A 20637-nucleotide genomic window follows, 5' to 3' on the forward strand; every position below is an offset into this window, starting at 1 on the left:
GAAAAATGCTGATAAAATGTTACAGCCGATTATTATAACTTGATGACGTAAACGATTTATTCAGCTGTGCTATTCTGGAAAGTAGATTCTATCGCGCACAGATAAACCAAATTATAGATAGATACTCTCGAGGATTCGTTGTGTATTAATATTATATTCGCGCGCAAGGAAAGCAGGGCATCATAAATTATTTATTTATGTCTTATCTCATTTTTGTTATATGATATTGAAAAGATATTTCGATGTTATATATGTAAAATCGATATTATCGTATATATAAGTTTACAACTTGTATTACAAAGTTTTTCCTTTCGCGAAAGTATTTTTGATAAATTATAAATAATTATATGCGCGAAAGAAATATTACTCTTCTTTAAAGAAAAAGCTTTTGGGATCGTTGCATAATGAGCTCCACTCTTATCATATCGAGCGCCTAAAACGCGCATACATAACAAGGTAAGCATAAGCGATGACCTAATTAGAGAACGTCATGTACCGGAGGTAACATTAATGGACTACCGAGTACAATCGTGGTGCACACTGTATGCTTTGTATGCGCCACTAAATTTCTCGTGAAATCCTCGCGCCTTGCCTTTTGAACGATGTGTCTTGTGCACAATCTAATTCGAATTATAAATGTAAAATGTTCATATGAGTGGGCTGCAGAGTAATTGATGTTTTATATAATTCTCTATATTCTTCGCGCTTTACTCATTTAGGATTTATATCTTTGAGAATAATAGCAATCAAATTATACACACAATATGTGCAGTTTATGTTATATTTAAAAAAAATTTAATCTAAGTTTTATCTGATAAAAGATATTCAGAGAGATTTAATATTTTTTTTTTTAGGAACGCGATTTCTTTCAAAATCTTATTTGGTAATATCACTCATTTTTGACTAATATTTTTAATTGGTATATCTGGTAAAATATATAGATTGTGACCTGGATGTTTGTAAAATGGCACCAATGTATTTTTAAAGTTAATTGAATGACAGTCTGTGGAATAAATAATGATATACGGACGCGTGAAAATAGAAGAAGCCAGTTTCAGTTAGTAATCTTTTTAATCCGATATTGATTTTCCGTTCGTAACGTAGAATTCATTTCTTGCTCTAAATTTTCTGAAAATTTTATTTTATTATTTTGAGATCGAATAAAATTTAGCGTATTGCCTTTCACATATTGAATTTTTAAAAATGTGTAGCACTTATCTGAAATTTCAAACATATACGTCGAAGTTAATATTAAACATTATATGTTAATAAAAATGCGGATATTATCATTAAATAATTAATATTATTGTAAGCATTCTTATTTCATAGCATATACAAGTTTTAAATGAATATTTCTCCGTTCATCGAATTTTTAATTAATTATTTAAAAACAGATAACTCTCTCTTGCGCGAATAAAATCTTGATTGTTTCTAAATAATTTTTGTTAAATAATGTTTAACTGCATAGTGAAATATATTATTTATGAGATAAATATAGTATATACTTTTATCGGTTATTCCATATTTCACTCAAAGCTGCAGACTAAATACATACAAGGTATAGCATGGTTTACACGCTAGTAAATAAGCTTTTACAAACAATCCAATTCCTTGTATAGCTATATATGTAACTACCTGATATCGGGTTTCTTCCGAAGTTTAAACGGAAGCCGTAAAAAACACGTATTATTATTGAATTTATAATGCGACATCGTGTTTATTTCTCCACAAACTTTGCAGATGCTTGTATAATCAACTCTGTCAGCACGAGTCTGATTTGAGGCTGACATATTGACTTTCATAACGCAAAGCTTCTTGGTAATTTAACGAAAAAGAATTATATATCTCGTGCGATAGACATTTTTGTCGTCGGTTCTCTACTTTGATAAATTTAACTTCTTCAACTAATCTGTTGGAATAATTTAATCTTGCGCGACTTGGCAGTTTTCCTGTCGTAAAATAATTTGAATTCTGACATAGTGCGGTAAGTGAAAATATGACAAAGTAGAAACAATACAGAAATATAATATTTAATTTATTTAAACTTGTAAAATTATTGCCTGCACAAAGAAATATATATTTATTCAATCATACAGGCAGATTGCGTGTTACTTATTATTTGTACGTACGCGTACATAGAAATACGATGCTTTGTCGCGAGTTTAATGAATTTGTGACGCGATGCTCACACGAGAGAAATGTGATAATATAAATTTATATTTCTTTTCTTCGTGCGTATATGACGCGAATTTGTTTATTCGACGCGGGAGCATCGTAGAGAAATGCATTTTTCTATCTCTTTCTCTCGCATACGTATCCGAGCCTGCTACTTTTTCCTCTGCGCGACGCGCTATCCGCCGTGACTTACTTCAAAGGGAAGTGCAAAACCGTGCTCTCAAAGATATTTTGCTGCAGCGGGCGTAATATTTCAGCGGCGAGGACCCATCGGGCGCATTTTTCTCGCGCGCGAGGAATCCAGAGAAAGTCGCGCGTCGCTGGCTTCTCGCGAGCGCATTAGGACCGATGCAATAAACCTCTAGCACCTGTTACCGGTGACAGGTTATTTCATGGCGCGGAGTTAAGGGCCAGCTGTCAGGAGACGGCAGGATCGTTAATTCGGAGGGGAAAATGCGGTGACGACGACGAATCAATGCTACCTGTTCTATAAATTGTTTCTTTCCAAAAGTATCATATTTTAGTAGTATATTTATATATGAAACAATGAAAAGTAACAAAATGTAAAATTTTACTTTTCTCTCTATTCAAATGCTTTTGCAAATAATTAGAATAGAAATAAATAACGAAATAAAACATTTCGTGAATTAAAAGTATACAATTCTTCCTTTGTAAAATATGATTGGAAAATAATTAAATTTATTTTCATTGTTGCTATTGATATCATGCTATATTGATTCTTGAACTATAAAATATGATTTTTATATTAAACAAGTAAAATAGATCCGAATAAGGAATCAGGACTTTTTCTCGTGGACTTCTAATAATAGATTTCTGTTAAATCCTTTACTGGGTGAGTTATAGACTCTCGAAACTTGTATTCTCAAAGGACTGAGATTAGGCCACCATACACGCTCGATAATAATGTATCGGAGATTTGCAGGGAGCCTGAATAATGACGGACCCGTGTAATTAATATCCTATGATGGATCTCTTGTCGTACTTGCATCCGAGCAATTTTCGTATATTAATTCCACACTTCTGCCCGTGTAAATATTGTATTATCGGTCGAGATCGGTCTGTTTTTGTCGGCTGGATTCATCGAGCGACGAAAATGAGAAAAGCCGTAGAAAAGAGATAAATCCCCGATAATTCTCATGAAAATTGACCTCGTTTCGCGCGATGTTTTATTCATCGCAACTTTTGTGTCGCGACAACAGTGCGCGTGTATAAAAAATACTTTCATCCGTTTACGTTCGTTTGTGCGATTTTTGATATATTTATAATATTTATTGGTATACTTGCAAAATATATACTTTCCTTTTTAACAACAGGTCTTTACTTTTAAAATAATTAACAATTTTTCTCTGTCACATTTTAAAGCTCTTTCACGCAAGACAAACTTTTTTTATCTTTCCTATTTTATTAATTAAATTTTGCGTTTCTCTCTAAATATGACAAGTATATTATAACGTGCAAAAAGGGAGCCTTAAAAACAAAATTTGCGGTACAATGGTCGTTAAAAAGCTTCCGTAAACGCGATGTCTTTTACCTAACGAGAGACGACGTTGCGCGCGGAGGATTTTTTTTTCTCCTTACGAATGTTTCTTCATCGTTAAACATTGGAAGACGCTCGGAGGGTACGAATTACACGTTCGTGACGACGAGGCCGACGGCAAACAGGGAGCGAAGCTTCGTGTATACGCGCGGCCAAGCACGGCATTATTCGCCGTTCCTCGTTTGCCTGCTCGCGAGCAAGAAACGTAGGCGCAAACGGCGATCGATACATCCCTGCGAGCTTTCCATCTCCCTCAGTCGCCCTCAGTTCCCATCTCCACCTATTTAAATCCGTCTGCGCCTTCCCCCGTGGAAAGGATTCAAATTGGCGACAAAGTCAGCGGATCGTTAACGACCGCGTTCTCGCACTCCAAATAAGATTAACCTTTTGTTATTTCTCGTACGACACGATCTTTCCTGTATCGCGTCAAATTCTAATTTCTTGACAGGAAAAAATGCATTTTTTTTTATTTCGCTCTTACGATTAATTCTGGAAATGTCTACGTGTGTCGGAATTGTTTAAAATCGTTTTTCGAAGAGAGAACGCGTGTGTATCTGACGTTCATACTTTATAGACAATTGAAAAATAGGGATATGCGTGTAGATTTTTATTGGGTTTGTTTTCAGCGAAAGGGCCGAAATACCAAAGAAATACGCGAAGAGTCGGCGTAAAATGCTTTTTTTTTATTTTCAGCGAGATATGAAATAAAAAAAATAGACCGCCATTCGGCTGGAAGTTTCCGCTCCGCGGTGGGCAATATATTTTTTCATTTTCAAGCCGAGAGTCGACAACTCAACCGTGGCTAATGTCGCCGTACGGTCGATAGTCGCGTCAAGAATCGCGTCTAGATTCAATCTGTTCCATCCGTCTGTCTGCGCGAATGTTCCTTATTTTCAATACTTTGTCACGTTTCCTCTTCCAGTTCTGTTTCAAGCGTGATAAACATATTTGTACAGACCTGAAGAGACAATTCTTCTCTCAACATAAATTAATTCCCCATCATCTTATCAATATGCGTAACAATTTTTCAATTTATAATCGAATTGATGATTCTTCGAAGTGCAAAGAGAAATATCAATTTTTTGACATCACTGCATTACATGTAAATGATTTAAAATACATGTCTTTCTGATACCGTAAAATGGATACAGACGCGAGCGAGACGTTCAATAATTCAGACATTGAAAAACAAGTGGCATACTATTTCACTGGGAAAAAGCTCGTGTTTTCCCAGCAGTGTAGCCGTCGCGGTATAGTTTCTGTAACATATAGGCTCGCACTGCAAAGAGACGACGAGACACAGAAAGAGAGAGAGAGAAACGACAGAGAAATGCAGAGAGAAAGAGAGAATGACTCGCGGATCGATATTGACGCAGGGCCTTTATGAAACCTTACGCCAACGTTGACGACGAAATTCACCCTCTTCAAGAGCACATTAGGTAGCTCTTTCTTAGGAATTTCCTTTTTCGGTAAATCTGGAGGTATGTCGGATCATTTACATCGTGATTTCGCGCTTATCACATCCAAACAATATCATCGTAAACTTCCGAAAGAGCTTATTCGCGTAAGACAGTTTCGCGATTAATCGCAATAAACTTCCATAATTTTGAAAACTCTGGCAGCGACGTCTTATATAACAAAACTTTTATATGGATATAAATTTTGAATTTTCACGCCCGCGAGACGTGTTATCGCGAATTTATCGACAGCCATTCGTCAAAGCGATTTTGCGGTGGAGTTATGGAAAATCGATATCGGCCAGGTATATATCCGTCGAAATACAGGCACTGCGATTCGTGTCTCGCGACCATATTATTTTCTGGTTTACAAAATCGGTCCCGATTTGCCCTCCTGCGGCGGAGAAAAATGTCAATGTTGCGGCGATATTGCGGCATTCCGACAATTTTTATCGCAACGCAACACGTCGTTGCGAACGAAAGAGATTACATCATTACATTGCCTTGTCAGATTATAACATACTTGCACAGTTACGGTAATATATTTGATAAAATTTTCCGTTCCGTTTGCTTTACACGCAATCATTCATTTCTTTCCCCATTCGGATAATATACGAGGGAGAGAAAGAAAAAATGCCGGAGGTGGGAAAATAAAACACACGCGATTTTCGTACGATGAAAGTTGCGGTCAGAAAATGGAGGCCGAAATTTCTCTGTCGGGCTCCATTAACGTAACTCAGGGGTGGTTTTAAGGAAAAGTGGAAAATTGAATCGCAACGATAACGCCAGGAAGATTCACTTAACGTCGACAGCGATTTAACCCTTTCAGAGTACTTGCAACGATTCTCCTAACGCGACGGATTCTATATATGGACGAGAAAGATCCGCAAAAGATCCGTAAGATCTGGTAAGAGAAAGCATTTGAATTTTCAATCGGGCGCGACGTATATTTTCTTCTCTCTCCATTATATTCCTCGGCCGTTTCTCGCGACTTCCGAACGATGAAAAATCGCGTGACAAAGTCGCTGCAGTTTGAAAAATATTTCAATGGGGTGATACTTGAAAAATGGCACGGAAGACCGATAAACTTTTCAGGATTAAGAGCGAATTTTTTTTTTTGGATCAAAACGGATGAATTTTGGTGTGCTATATTTCAAAGGAAAATTTTGCTTTTTAGAAAAATCCTTCACTAAAATTGTTAAAAACAACGTGGTATGATGCAGCCATGTGTCAGTTTCGCGAACTTGTGTATATTTCGAGGAGAGCTCGCGGCGATACTACGTCATATCCTAATGCGAAGTTTCGACACAGGGCCTATCCGGGTGGACGGAAAAACTTTCCTTGGAGTTGTACGATGGGGCAGACGGTATTCAAAGTTGTACTCGATTTCTATATTTCACCGACGCATGTTCTAGGTGCATGCTGTTTATGACGCCCTTTACCATCCTTATACGGAAGTAAGGAACATGTTTTTCACGTTTCCCGACATGACCCTATAGATGCTTCCGGCTTTGTTTCTCGTCGTCGCTTCGTAAATTAAACCGCACGAGTCACTGCATTATGGATTATGCATTTAATGATAATGGTTTGGCAGTTTTGCTCGCGTAAATTTAATTCCATCTACTCCGATATTCCATTCCAACTTTGAAACTCGAAAAAGTTCACGCTTGATATGAAAGCGACTTCAAAACTCGGCTTTACCGTATACGAAAATTGAACGGAAAGTATACATACTGTGCAATAGAAAGATATTTGATTGGAAAAAGAACCAACAGATATATTTGAAAAAAAAAATTTGATGGATTCCACGAAAACATCACCACCGACATGATTCGTAAAAAGGAAAAAAACACGTGCACACTAGTTTCAACGAAGGGTCACGTAATACAAGCGACATAGGAAATACGTCAACTCGATGAAAATATCGATCGCGGTTCTCAAGGAAAATACTATAATATTTCGCGCGTACGGTCGAATGAAATAATTTCGCGACAAGGCATGCACGTGTCAGGCGAATATTACGTCATCTGTTCGACTGATCGCGATGCGATCGAATAAGGTGCATCTCGAATCGATCGTGGAATGCGCTCTTCGAAAAGCACCACCTTCTTCGCAGAGCAGTCGAATGGGAAATTCGGCACATCCGGTGAAGTGTTTCTCGCACGTAGGTTTTCATGTACGATAGTTTGTAAAATGTGAGCGAGAAAATAACATCCTGGGCGAATCGTGAAGGGAGATTCCCGGAATTCCTCGTGAATTTTCTATCGCTCTATCGTTGCATCGTTGCGCCGAGAGGTCGACGAACTCTCGAGAGAGGAGGTGCGCGCTTTTACTTTGAAGTAATTCCAGGAGGCTACTACGTAGTTTGCGCGTTTGACATGGATAATCGTACGTCGAGTGGCCGCAAGATACACACCTCGTCGGAAATGTATACACGAGTTTTTTGAAAGCGCGCAACGCGTTCTCGAAGAGCTCTCTGCTGTTTCTACTGCACGTCATTTCCGATATACAGTTGATTCGCGCGCGCCTTAATCATATGCGAAGCGTCATATGGGACTTCAAAGCTTTTTCTCTCTCTCTTTCTCTTTCTCTTTTGACGAGATGTCGACAGATCGCAGAACGACGATGAAATGAGGTTACAGCGATACAGACAGATCACTGAGAGGTTGAAACATTTTTACACAGAGAGAATTTTCTCTTGGAATTTATCCTGAAAATCATGGAAATCGTGGGACAATATGGAAGAATTTTATGAGTTTTCTGATTAATATTTACCATAATGAAAAATATTATTAATGTGTTTTTTCTTATAAATTTTACTATGTTATTCATAATAAAATTAGTTGAACATATTTTTTATTGTGGTATAAATATTAATTAGAGAAACTCTAATAAAAAATTCTTCCAATACCATGTTTCCTGATTATCATGATTTCCGGGGTAAATTCTAAGAGAAAATTCTCTGTGTAAAATTGCTCTTTGCATCGCTCGAGAATCAAGATGTAGAATTGCGGCCTGGAAAATTTTTTTGCGCTCACGAGGGTCGACCATAGCGACGATGTTTTCCGAGAACTTTTTTTCCGGAAGCCGTCGACGCGCTTTTCGCGTAAATATTTTTACGTAAAGTAGTCGGGGTGAATGATGACTGGCGTCGGTGTAAAATGGGTTGCGCGGAATGAAAGACGATGGGAAATGTATCATTCATCCCGTCCGTCTGGGCGAAGAAGATTCCGTCTCTCGAAGAGAGAAATGTCGAGCCGCGGTTGGAATTTTTCAACTTTACCGATGAGACGTTGTTTCTCCGGACCCGTTGTAATCTCTCACGCGTATTAAAGAAACATTTTATCCCATGCAAGATCGACAAGTTTTTACTAAATAATTATATAACAGTTAATTAGAGAACCTTTGCTAGATATGTCAAAAACTGTCTCATATACTGCGTGGAATGACGAACTTTGGCATTGTAAAATCTCGAATAAGACGAAAGTTTCTGATTGAAGGCGGTAGACTAACCCGCTTGACTTTTGCGAACTTTGAGAAGTTTAACTTCAACTCGAGAAGACTGATGTCGTGACTTCTTGTTCCGCGTTCTTCTCTCCTGCTCTCGAAGATGTGCATATGACTGAATTTATCTGGTAGCATCTCGCATAGGAGTTTTATAAATTTGTTGATAAAGTTTTAAAACGCGTTGAAAAATGCATTCAAATTTGTTGAACTAGTTAACTGCATAATTAAAGGATTTAACGAGTGTTCCATAATTTGCAACGTTCGTTTCAAGCGCGACTTTATACTTAAAGTGAACGTCATAAATTACAAACTTGTCGCGTTCCTGGATTGAATTATAATTAAGTGCGTCATGGTCTAAATAAAACAGAATACAAATAAGTACAACAAAACTTAACTTGTACATATACATTTCCACTAAACTTTAACCGAGTTATTATAACTTTGTTGAACGTGCAATTTTCCGTGTAAAAGTCTTATAATAATTTATACGGAATTTTAATGGAATCATTACTTCCGAAATTAATATAAAATACGCGTTAAGTGCAATTAGCAAATCTCGGGCGCAAAGACATCAAAGCAATCTCAAACTAACGTGTCCAAGCAATTGAGGAAGCTTACGGGCGAGAAACGCTGTGTTTCACTTTAATCCAAATGTTGCATATCCCGGCTATTGTACCTCCAGCAAGCTTAATCTGAATGAATCACACACACACATACACGTACGCCGACTTGGACGCTGTCGAATAATTTACATTGCTCGGGCCATTGCGGTAAATTTACAGCCTGCTGGCGCGCGGGTTAAGAACCCTTGGATTACATCGTTTCTTCGACGTGCGCCATCAGCGCGATAAACTTAGCGGTTTTGCACGCCCGTCGCTATATAGTCGGCAAATTGGAAATCGATATGTCGACTCGAGAGAAGGTATGTACGTGCGATATAAGACCCGTGCCGTGTATGGATCAACTATAAGCATGTTTGCACACGCGTCGTCCAGGCGAGGCGCGATCACTTTGAAAACTGCCACCCCTGTAGTGCTACAAGTCGTTTAAATATAAAGAGTCACGTACACGTATACAGCTGATCGCCAGACGATAGCGTCATGTTTTGTTTCTCTTCGTGCGCAATACATCACTGAAGTAATGACGAAATTGCTCAGCCAATGATCCCGCTTGACGATATATTTTTTTTTTATTCTTTTCCGCCCTCGAAATATCCCGCGATACTTGGTATCTTTGTTATGGTCTGAGTTTGGAAAATTTTCTAATATTTTTGGAATATTAATTTTGCATAATTATTATATTGTAATGCGCTCTTTTAAAACTGGTGTCTTTTTTTTGTTCCAGGTATGTATTACAAGTGTTCCGTAATTCTTCGACTCATTGATCTCAGGGATTTCATGAGTGAGTACATCTAATTTTAAAAGAATATATATCTTTTAACGATAACTTTTTTCCTCCTAACTTATGCCAAATGTATTGGATGTGTCTTTAAATTTATCATCTTTTTTCCTTTTAATTTATATTATAAATGTGAATAAGAAAAGCTTCATTTCAACTGATTGTTTACGCGTGTTCTCTGTTGTCTTTAATTGTGAATTTAATATTGTCAAGGAAATATTCTTTAATATTTTTTTTCTCTCGATTTTAAATACTCATCGAATTTGTTCTCATCTCTTTATTAAATTTTTTTTGTCGCGACGACATTCTATTTTTATATTTGTTGCAAGTGAAGATGCATCTACTGTTTGTGAAAATGATAAGTTTCTTGCAATTTTTAGAAAGCTTTTCTCGCGATTTTTTCCTCTCACCGAAATATTGTGTTCTTAGCATCTTAAAGTTTCATTCTTTTACTTTTGATATGAAATGTACGATGTGTGAACTTATTACACCACGACATTGAATATTACAATCAATATTCGATCGCAATAATTTAAATATATATTTTTATATTTTATTAATGAATCGAAAGATATTTGTAAGTGCATCTATTTTAAAATCTAGACGTTTGAGCTAAACGTAAATAATGAAATAAATCGTGTGTTTATTTGTATAACAGACATAGGATAAGGTATGTAGAGGAAAATCTAATCAAAACGACTCCTCTTATAATTAAACGTGCATTCATGTCGACGACGAAGAGAGACGTGCGATTATCAAATTACGTTTTACTCGGACGTTTTAATCTACGCAAATTAAATAACAAAAATTAGTGGTTACCTATGCTGTCATCATCACGTCTTCTGATACTTTGATGAGTACAGCTGATCGCATAGGAACGAGGTTAACGGGTTTACTCGCAATTAATTTCTTAGATCTCTTCGGAGATCAGTATCGCAAATATCTCCGTGAAGCTCTTTAAATATTCGCCTGCATAAGTGGGTCGTTTAAAACGGATCTCTGCGATAGAGAGGAAAATAGAGTAATATTTAAAACAGCTGATTAAACGAGTTCTCGACTGAAAAGACTTTTCTACAATCAAATAAAAATCTCATACTTTCCCGAATGTTTAGTCGAGTCATCGTAAAAAAAATTCGAAAAACTTCTTTCTCTCCTCGAAATACAATTCTCTCCCTCTTCCTTACGATATAACCAGTGAAAAAAAAGAACCGATAATCTCAAACGCGATAAATATAAAACACCACATAATATAAAAAAAGATCGCTCGAATAAAGATTAATGTTTACGCGAGTAAAGCTTCGCCTCAGAGGTTTCCTGCGAAAAAAAGCATGCATTAATAATTCCAATCTTCGGACAGGCAGGCGGTTTTTTGCGAAAGTGAAAAAGTATAGCACGTCTTGTTTCTTTCCGAAAGAAATTCGGGAATGATGAATCGATCGCGAGTCACAACCGACCACCGACGTCGGTCAGCCACCTTCGCGGCAGGTGCACGACGGTGGTAGGTCGGTTATAATCCACGGCGGCGGTTGTGCAGCTGCACGAGGAGGAGAGGGTCAGTCTCTCCACGGGGGTGGAGAGGGCTCGTCGAGAGGGTCGAGCTCGCCCGTCGACGGAGGGAGGCCAGCGCGCAAAGGTGGCGTCGGCGTCGCGACGCCCGGAGAGAGTCAGTCACAAGCCGACCTCAACGCGCCGCGTAACCTCAACTCCTCGGGAAAGTTAAAGCGCGGTTTCGAATGCGGCAGCGGTGCGCCGTCTTCTCCGGGGATACGTCGTGCATGGCGAGTCGAAGGGTCGCGAGACCGCGAGCGTCGTCGTCGCGGAAATGTTGATTCGCTCGATGATAGGATGACGCGCGTCCCGAGAGATTGAATCGCGCCATGCTGGATCGTGGTGCACTCGTGGTGCACTTCCAGAAGTGATATTATTCGTGTCGCGTTATTTTTTCCCTGCCATTTCTCTCTCCCTCGAGGAAGCGAAATCGTCGAGTTCTCTGGCGACGAGTAAGTCTGGAGATGAAGATTTCGAGTCGCTAATCTCCTTCGCTCTTCGATATTATTTTGTATTTATCGGGTCACGTATGTGCAACGCGAATCTCTACCAGAGGGGACCTTTTGACCTTTCGATTCCTGGCTGCGTGACCGAATGCGAATTTCGAAAAAGTGTACGCGAGTATTTCGTTCGTCGGTAAAAAGAGACGCAGAAGGGCGCGCGACGTCGTTTAGCCGGCAGCTCCGAAATAGGTCACGCGACTTCTCCTTTTACATTCGCGCTTGGCAACCGACGACTCCGCCGGTCCCAGCCGCGCCGATACCGGTCCTCATTTTTCCTAGACTCGGGTTAAATCGCGGAAGGGTGCCTTGACCGAGCGATGGCCACACGTCGACCCGGGTATCCGCGTGACCCGGCGACCTAACGTAGCAGCGTAGCTGAGGTCACTGGGTACCCCGCCCGGATGCTACCGTCAGAGAATTTCTCGCCAATAGCGATTTTCGTGTACAAGACGATTTGAAGAGAAACTTTCGTCAAGTTGTACAAAAGTGACATAAGACGAGATATCGCTTACGTATTTAACTTATTGTGAATCTCATTGAATTTTCTTGAGCGATTAGTACCGATGATAAAATCGCTATATTCGTATAGTAAAAAGATATAAATCAATTATAAATGTATATCAGCGTCGGGATTCTTTTTCCTTCGACGTTTGACTGATGAGTTAATTTTCGCAGCATCAAGTTTTGCAAGACTAAATTATGACCGTCATTTATTATCACGCCTTTTAATAGTTCTTCTCTTATACAAAGTATCCCGACAGACTCGCGTTTCTTATCGCGGTTGGTCACCGTCGCTGCATCCCGTTGATAAACCATTGTTTACGTTGCACAAGCGTTGCCCGAGCACGTGCTTGAAAATCGAGTACACGCACGACAAACAAAGCGGCAAGTTATTTACGCGAATCTTTCTCGTAACAAAATTCAGTATTAAATATATCACTCTTAATTATTAATCAATTATCACATAGCTTCTCTGTTAATACAGAAGCTGTTTTGAAAAATATAATTTGTAACAGCTCTTTAAAAATTAATATACATATAAAAGGCAACAAGAGCTAATTTCAATAATATAATTCATCATAATTCATTTAAACTGGCATTAATTTTTCAAAAATACATCTGTCACAACCACCAAGCACATGATCCTCTTAATAATTACCGCATAATAATTTTTATCATTATACAATATAATATCGATTCGCTATTCTTCTCCTACTCGTCGTGATGCAGCCGAAGATATATCGATAGATTAATATTCTTTTCGCGCGCGTAATAATCCCATTCGCGATCGGACCGTCGTACGTGACCGAGAAATTGAATCTCCGGGCTATCCTCGCGAGTGCGATCCGATCGGGCATCGTGATTCTGATCGAGGAAGGATGCGCCGGCGTGCGACGTGGACGAGGACGCACGCTGCCGAGGAGCACGCGACGATGGTGACGACGATGGTGACGGGCCAGTAATCCGCGCCACGGAGTCGGTGACCTCTCGACCAGTCCAGACGAGTGTGATGTTTGATGTTGCAGTGGTGTTTTATGCGGCGACGACGAAAAGGTGTGCTCTCTTTCTTTCCTCGTTTCCTGCCTCGTACAGTATTTGTAACCGCTAATTTGCGCTAATACGCTCCGGTAACCCAATTTCCTCGACGCTGCCCGGCTGCGGATCCAACTGCAGCGCGTCGTCGACCACTACCTTCTCTTTCCACTCTCTCTCTCTCTCTCTTCCTTGTCTCGTTCATCGTATTCACATATGGTTGCGGATTCTCCCCTGGGTTTCTCGTATTCACGAGTGCCGTGATTTTCTCGTATTCATGCGTGAAAGCGAATGCTAGAGAAAGGCAAGAATCGGTCTTAAATCAATGCATCCTTCATCTCGATTCATTCCTCTCTATTTATATCGTTTATTTATTATTAATCCGTTTAAATATGAATAGAAAAATACGTGGCGTACTTTTTCATCGAAATACGGAATGGACTTGCAAGAGACTCCGAGACAATTCACGGTAATGAATCGACGATCCAGACAGCGGAGTATTAATTAGCACGGCGAATCAGACAAAGGGAAGGAAAGCATTTAATCGTCGGTTTAGGCTCGCTAGAGAGTACCGCCGTGGAAAGCTCGATCGATCTTCTAAGTGCGGATAGAGAGAGAGAGAGAGAGAGAGCGCTTTATGACGATGCTCCGGAGTGCTTCATCTCTCGTGGGTGAAGTGTCGACCGGATGATCCGGCCAATAATTCCGAAGCGGAACCGCTTAGTCTAACCGGGCGGACCGTAAAAATGGCGGAAGTCGCGGGTCGATTGACCTTGTCGATGCATCGTGAACGCGCGATATCAAGCCCGGTCTTTAATCATTCCCATCGACATCGCACCGAGAGAGTCCTTGATCTCATAACGCGACAATATATTACGTGTCGCGCGACACGAACATGCGATACGCGGCGCTTATTTACGTTGCGTCGCATTTACACGCACGGATTATTAGCGTGCGATGCAATGTGGTTCTTTTTTTTCTTTTAGCAGTTATCGATCTGAATATTCTAACTTGAATTACGCTCTTGTACGGAGGACTTGTTCGTGCATATCGAGCTTGCGTTGTAATAATGGCAAGCTTGCGCAGCATAATACCTTCGAAAAACGCGAAAAATTACTCGCAAGTATCTTTTAGATTTTTGAAAGAAATTAAATTCAAAATGTTTGAAAATATATGTATATATGCATTATTTACGTACATCTGAGAATACTCTAATACATGAATTTCTGCATATATATCTTACATACGCGCGTAAATTTATGTATTAAGACATTCCCGTTCGTACTATATATATATGTGCATAAAATAGAGATCATAACCATAAATAGATACATAGTAAACATCAGGCAATCAATTAGCCACAGTGAATAAACGTCATGAGTACATGAGTATACTCACAGGATGTATAAATTATTCCTTGAAAAGGGACGATGAATTAAAGAAACATTTTCACCTACTTTCACTCTTGCGTTAATTATCAGCTAAACACTGCTTGAAAATAATGCGTGACCAACGTTCGTAAACAAAAAGTCCCCGACACTCACACGCGACGGTTTTATCTTAACTGGCATATAGGGCCATAAAATTTTATTATTCTGGCTGTATAAGCGCGACAGTTTTCATTTTGCCGACCAAGTATAGACACAACACCACCTCGCATCTTCCCGTAAAATTCCGCGCATGTGCTGCACAAACAGCGCCGGATATCGTGTTAGTGTCGTTTATTATTCTTTTTATTTTTCATTCCGCACGAAATTGCATTAAAACGCTGCGATCCAGAATCGGTTTAATACAGAAATATTAATCGGATATCGAATTATCGAATGTTGATTATCTGTGCTGCGTTTTCATCAATATTTCGTTCCCACTAACAATACATCTCTCCGCGCTTTGTCAATTTTCCTTCCTTCATCATCGCTTCATTTTCACATACGCCGGGTGGGATATACACGATTCAGTGGTGTGACCTAATTTTACAATCAATGCTTTCAAGATCTAAGGGTCTGTAAATGGAATTTCGCACACCCTTTTCGCCGCTGTCGCTCGGATCTTTTTAGTAAAATTTTACGGGTACGTGCGCATATCTAAATGTATATACGCATAATTTAATGACGCATTGTGCCGTTCAATGTTTTCCATAATTCATCGCGTCAAGTTTTCAACGTATTTCGAATTGAATATTCGATTCATTACTATGGGAAAATTAAGCGTGGAATATTGGTGTTTGTTTAAGGGTTGCGGAAAAAAGTTATTGATATCTCATTAATAACTCGTGTCACGGTTTGTTTCAACAGTCGCGAACAATTTGATCGATTTCGACTATAATGTCGGGGAAATTTAGTGACATCTCTCTTGTTTTGTTTAACTTTGATTGTAGTTTTGCTAGCCTCATAATTTCAGAGCATCAGTAGTTTTTATAATAAATAACGTTGTGATTAAAATTTTTAATAAACTCAGACGTGTTAAAAATAAAGTTTAATAACTATGATATTTTTTGCGATTTTGAAAAGTAATTTTAAACTTAAAACATATGTTTATTTTGTACGTAAAAAATATCTGAAAAAAGGAAAAAATACGAGAATAAAAACTATATTAAAGTATATATTTTATTTTTAATTTATAGGTTTTTTTATTAAGTCATATACATTTTTTTATTAAGTTACATATATAGAGTTTGTTGCATAAATTAACCATGGTATTTAATTAAGGAATTTTTATTAGGGTGCAATAAAATTTATATACGGTGTTTTTACGATTGCTGGAGGATTTGTCTCGTCGCGCTTATCCAGTTTGTTTCGAGTTTTTCCAATCTAGTAATAATATAGATGATCATTTTGAAGATAGGCGACTATGATTGGTGCGCTCGCATAGCAAAAGAGATTATTCTTTTATGTGTTTCTCCGGAAACAACGCTTTACGCGATACTTGGCGAAGATTTTTGAGATGGTCTGGATTCTCAGGAAGATGCTTTTCAGTTACGCATTGTTCTCGAGTGCCGGAAAGTACTTTTCTAAGGAGATCATTGCACACAAGTAGATACAATTCATGTCGTAAAAGAGAGACGCGTTATAGAAATATATAACGACTGTTGAGGCACCTTCGGATAATAAATTGCGACGAAAAGAAACTATATAAAGTGTTATACGATTCTATGTTTACGCCGCAAGCTTTAGAAAAAGGCTACAGAAAGAATGGGTGTGCTTTAGTTTTGCTAGCCTCATAATTTCAGAGCATCAGTAGCTTTTATAATAAAAAATCATTGTGATTAAAATTTTTAATAAACTCAGAAGTACTAAAAATAAAGTTTAATAACTATGATATTTTTTGCGATTTTTAAAAGTAATTTTAAACTTAAAACATATGTTTATTTTGTACGTAAAAAATATCTGAAAAAAGGAAAAGCAAGAGAATAAAAACTATATTAAAATATATATATATATATTTTATTTTTAATATATTTTATTTCAATCAAAGTTTTATCTTTTTACGATGTAAAATGTTACATATTGATAAAAACTTGTTAAATAAAAATGATTGTTTACTGGTGCAGCGAAGCGTCAAATTGTAATTTAAAAGAAAGTAAAATTGCGAAATTAAAAAGCACAAAAATCATATCAATCTTTCTAAATTTATCGCTGATATCGATCATGGTCATCGGTGAAAGAACAGAGAGACTCTGACTCGGGTTTATATTCGCTCTTTACAAACAATTTACACATGATTTATATGCGGTCTTCATCTATGCGGATAATATTTGCACCCACCTACACGCGCGAAATGGGGAACATTGACGTAGTTTAATAGCAATATAGTCAAGCATCGAGCGGATTAGTGTGTAAGCCCTTGCATCCCGTAATAGACAGTCGCAGAGATGCCATTGCGGAACGTATGATATCTCGGGAATTTTAGTTGACGAAATATCACCCTCCTCTCTCTCTCTCTCTCTCAATCCTCTTCGAATATTCCCCCGAGTTCTCTCGCGCGCACGTGTTTCGCTGCTGGCCACACAATGACTGCTATATCGTGTCGCACGTATGTCGGTTATCCGATAATCAATCTGGGATTAACGTTAACTAACCTCTAACGATTTGCTACCTGTTTCTAGATTCTATTTCTAATGTATAGGCGCCAGAAGGAATTTGTGTTACTTAGAATTAATTAGTTTGAAGGCTCCGATATATAATCGAGCCATAGAGTTGGTGATGTATAATTCTAAATTTATTACGAGTAACGTAGGAAGACTAGAGGACGTTATGATTTTTTTTTTTGTATAATGTGCACTTTCAAACTCGTTGGGAAAGCTGTAGGCAAGAAATCGTTAAAATCGCGAAACATGCCGCTCGAGGGTGACCCAACGGGGCTTCCTCTACCGCAGTTGTATGCGTTTCTTCCGTTTGTTCGTCGCCATCGATGCACGTACATGCCCTCGTCGACCTGTTGTCGAAGGCCAAGCACAAAACGTCCGCGCCGACGTTTCCGGGTCAAAGTTCAACGAACGTACTCCGCGTTACCGTACCGTGACGTTCGTGGCGCGCGAGGGTAGTTGACACGTATGTGTAACACGCACGTGTATACCTGTGTGCGTGCGCGCACGCGAGTTGCATCGGCGTAAATCTCGGAATAGATCAAAAGAAACGTCGTCTCGATGCGCGTATCGCCTTTGCATTACAAAGCGACCAATTTTTCCGATCGCGTCATGCCTATCAATGCCAACTCCTTTTCCTCGAGAATCTGTATTTTAATCGGTCATTTTGTGCCGTCGAATCCGAGCATTCATCGCTTTCGAATTATGGCAAAAATCTTTTCTCGCGTATTCGGGTATAGTGTAAATTATCTTACATTTTTATATGCAAAAAAAATTGTCATTATTTAAACGCGTGGAGTGGACGGATGAATAATTTGATCTAATACGAAACAATATGGAAATATACATGTGACAATAGCATGAAAGTTTGAGCTAATTCGAAGAGGTTGATGGCAATTTTGGTTTCTCGAGCATCCTTTTCGCGTACGTCACGAGTCTTACGTCATCGGCCAAAGTATAGATAGGTCGGCGAACTGCGACCTGGATTCGACGGATGGATAGATTTCACGCATTAACTGACGCGAGACCGCGGGGCAATTCGGAATTCATCGATTCGAAAGCGATTCGCAGCGAGAGCGTATCGACCTATCGACTTGAAAAGATTTTTTTCCGCTCGATTTTATAACGCGCGGCGTAACTCGCCGTAAAATTTAAGCAGCTTGTGGCGTTTCGCCCGCTGAACTTTCTCATAAAATCTGGGAAGGACCCCGAAGGGATCAGCGCGAAATAACACACTGGTCGTATTTCTACATTTGTACTAGTTCAGTTCAGTTTATATTTTTATTCCTCGTCTTTCCTCGGAACCATTCTCCCTTGTAACTTTTATTCTTGTCAAGTAACTTGTAGTAAAATAACTCGTTACGAGAAAAGTTCCGAGACGTTGAAACATCTAGTAGAATCGTGATTCTATAACCTGGGAGGAAGAGAACTGAATCCATAATTTGAGAAAATGATGCAGCTTGCAGAAGAAATAAAGTTAGTTCGTAACGCTTGCAGCATCGAGAGAAAGTTACTAATGCAATAAAAAGTGACACGTTTTAACTCTTTGATATTCAACTTTAGTCTTCAAATCATATAAAAATTAAACAGACTATGCGCCAGATGATTAATTACTAGCTACGTTTTTCTTTCTTTTTTTTTACGTGGAATCGCTTATTTAATCTTCCGAGGTAGAAAGAAACGAGATAAAAATATCGAGTGGCGCCTTTGACTGAGGCTTTGCTGCGAGGCGAATGAAAGGGATAAGCATACCTTTTCGTCCGTCATTTCCGCACGCTTTTCTTCGCAGTTCAATGTCAGTGGTTCAGTGGCGGTTATTTCCGTGACAAAGCAACACTATAGCGGTTGACGGATCGTTTGAGTCCTGATCAAGCGTGAATTTGAAGATATAATGAATATTTATGTGAATTTATGCAGATTCAATTGCAAGTTTAATGCAGAAAAGACTGACTGGGGCTGATCAGCTGTTGGCTGCGTTGGCTGATTAGTTCCTTTTGAGAATTATCTTTGATAGGACGCTGTTATTCGGATAAAGCGGATCAGAATTTCAATCATCGATTGATACCGTGATAATGTAAATATTTCATAAAGAATTGTTATTTTTATGAATTTTTTAATATAATTTAAATATTCTTTTTGTAAAGCAGAAACCGAGTTGAAAAATTAAGCTATAGCACTATTATTAAATGGTAATATATATATATATATATATATAAATATATGTTTATGCATAATACTATCAGCTTATGCTTTCAATATTTCTCTGAATATAAATAAATGACATACCTACACAATATGTTTAATATATATATTAGACCCAATTGAAATAATTATTTATGAAATCAACATTAGAGACAATATCGATAATTTGAAGATACGATCTATATTTTCTATACAGAATCTTTAAATTTGTGTCTTCATATCTTGTCGATATTGACATCTTCGACTTTTGCAGTATTGATAGTGTGTACATATCTAATAAGTATACTTGAAACGCTTCGTCAAACGAGATACGCGGCGACGCTCGTGTCGAGACCGATCGATCCGTTCGCCTACGACGAATGTATCTTCCTCGGACATCGAGTCTAACGAGAATTGATGGAATAATTGGTTTTAACTCGCAGAGTAGACGGGGAGATATTCAGCCTCGTGGACGTTTCCGTAGTACGCGCGCGGAGTTAAATCCAATAAGTCGCACTGAGTCGTGACGTCGCGTTCTCACGATGTAAATCACCGTTTTCACCCTCGATCCACCCTCCGGCTGCTGCCTGCATCGCCCCTTGAAGGATAAACCGCACGTTTCTCTTCGCGTTGCATACCGAATGGGATTCGGCCGCGAATGGGATCTCGAGATTCGATTCCGCGCCGTAATTT

At 38.6% G+C, this 20637-nt stretch overlaps 1 protein-coding gene across 10 annotated transcripts in view; it reads left to right on the forward strand.

Annotated features, from left to right (window-relative positions):
• Positions 1-20637, forward strand: part of LOC114938199 (phosphatase and actin regulator 2) — a 220729-nt gene that overhangs the window by 90998 nt on the left and 109094 nt on the right. The window lies entirely within an intron of this gene.

The sequence above is a fragment of the Nylanderia fulva genome, unplaced genomic scaffold (assembly GCF_048542155.1).
Source record: "Nylanderia fulva isolate GAGA-0341 unplaced genomic scaffold, ASM4854215v1 Scaffold17, whole genome shotgun sequence".
Lineage (NCBI taxonomy): Eukaryota > Metazoa > Arthropoda > Insecta > Hymenoptera > Formicidae > Nylanderia > Nylanderia fulva.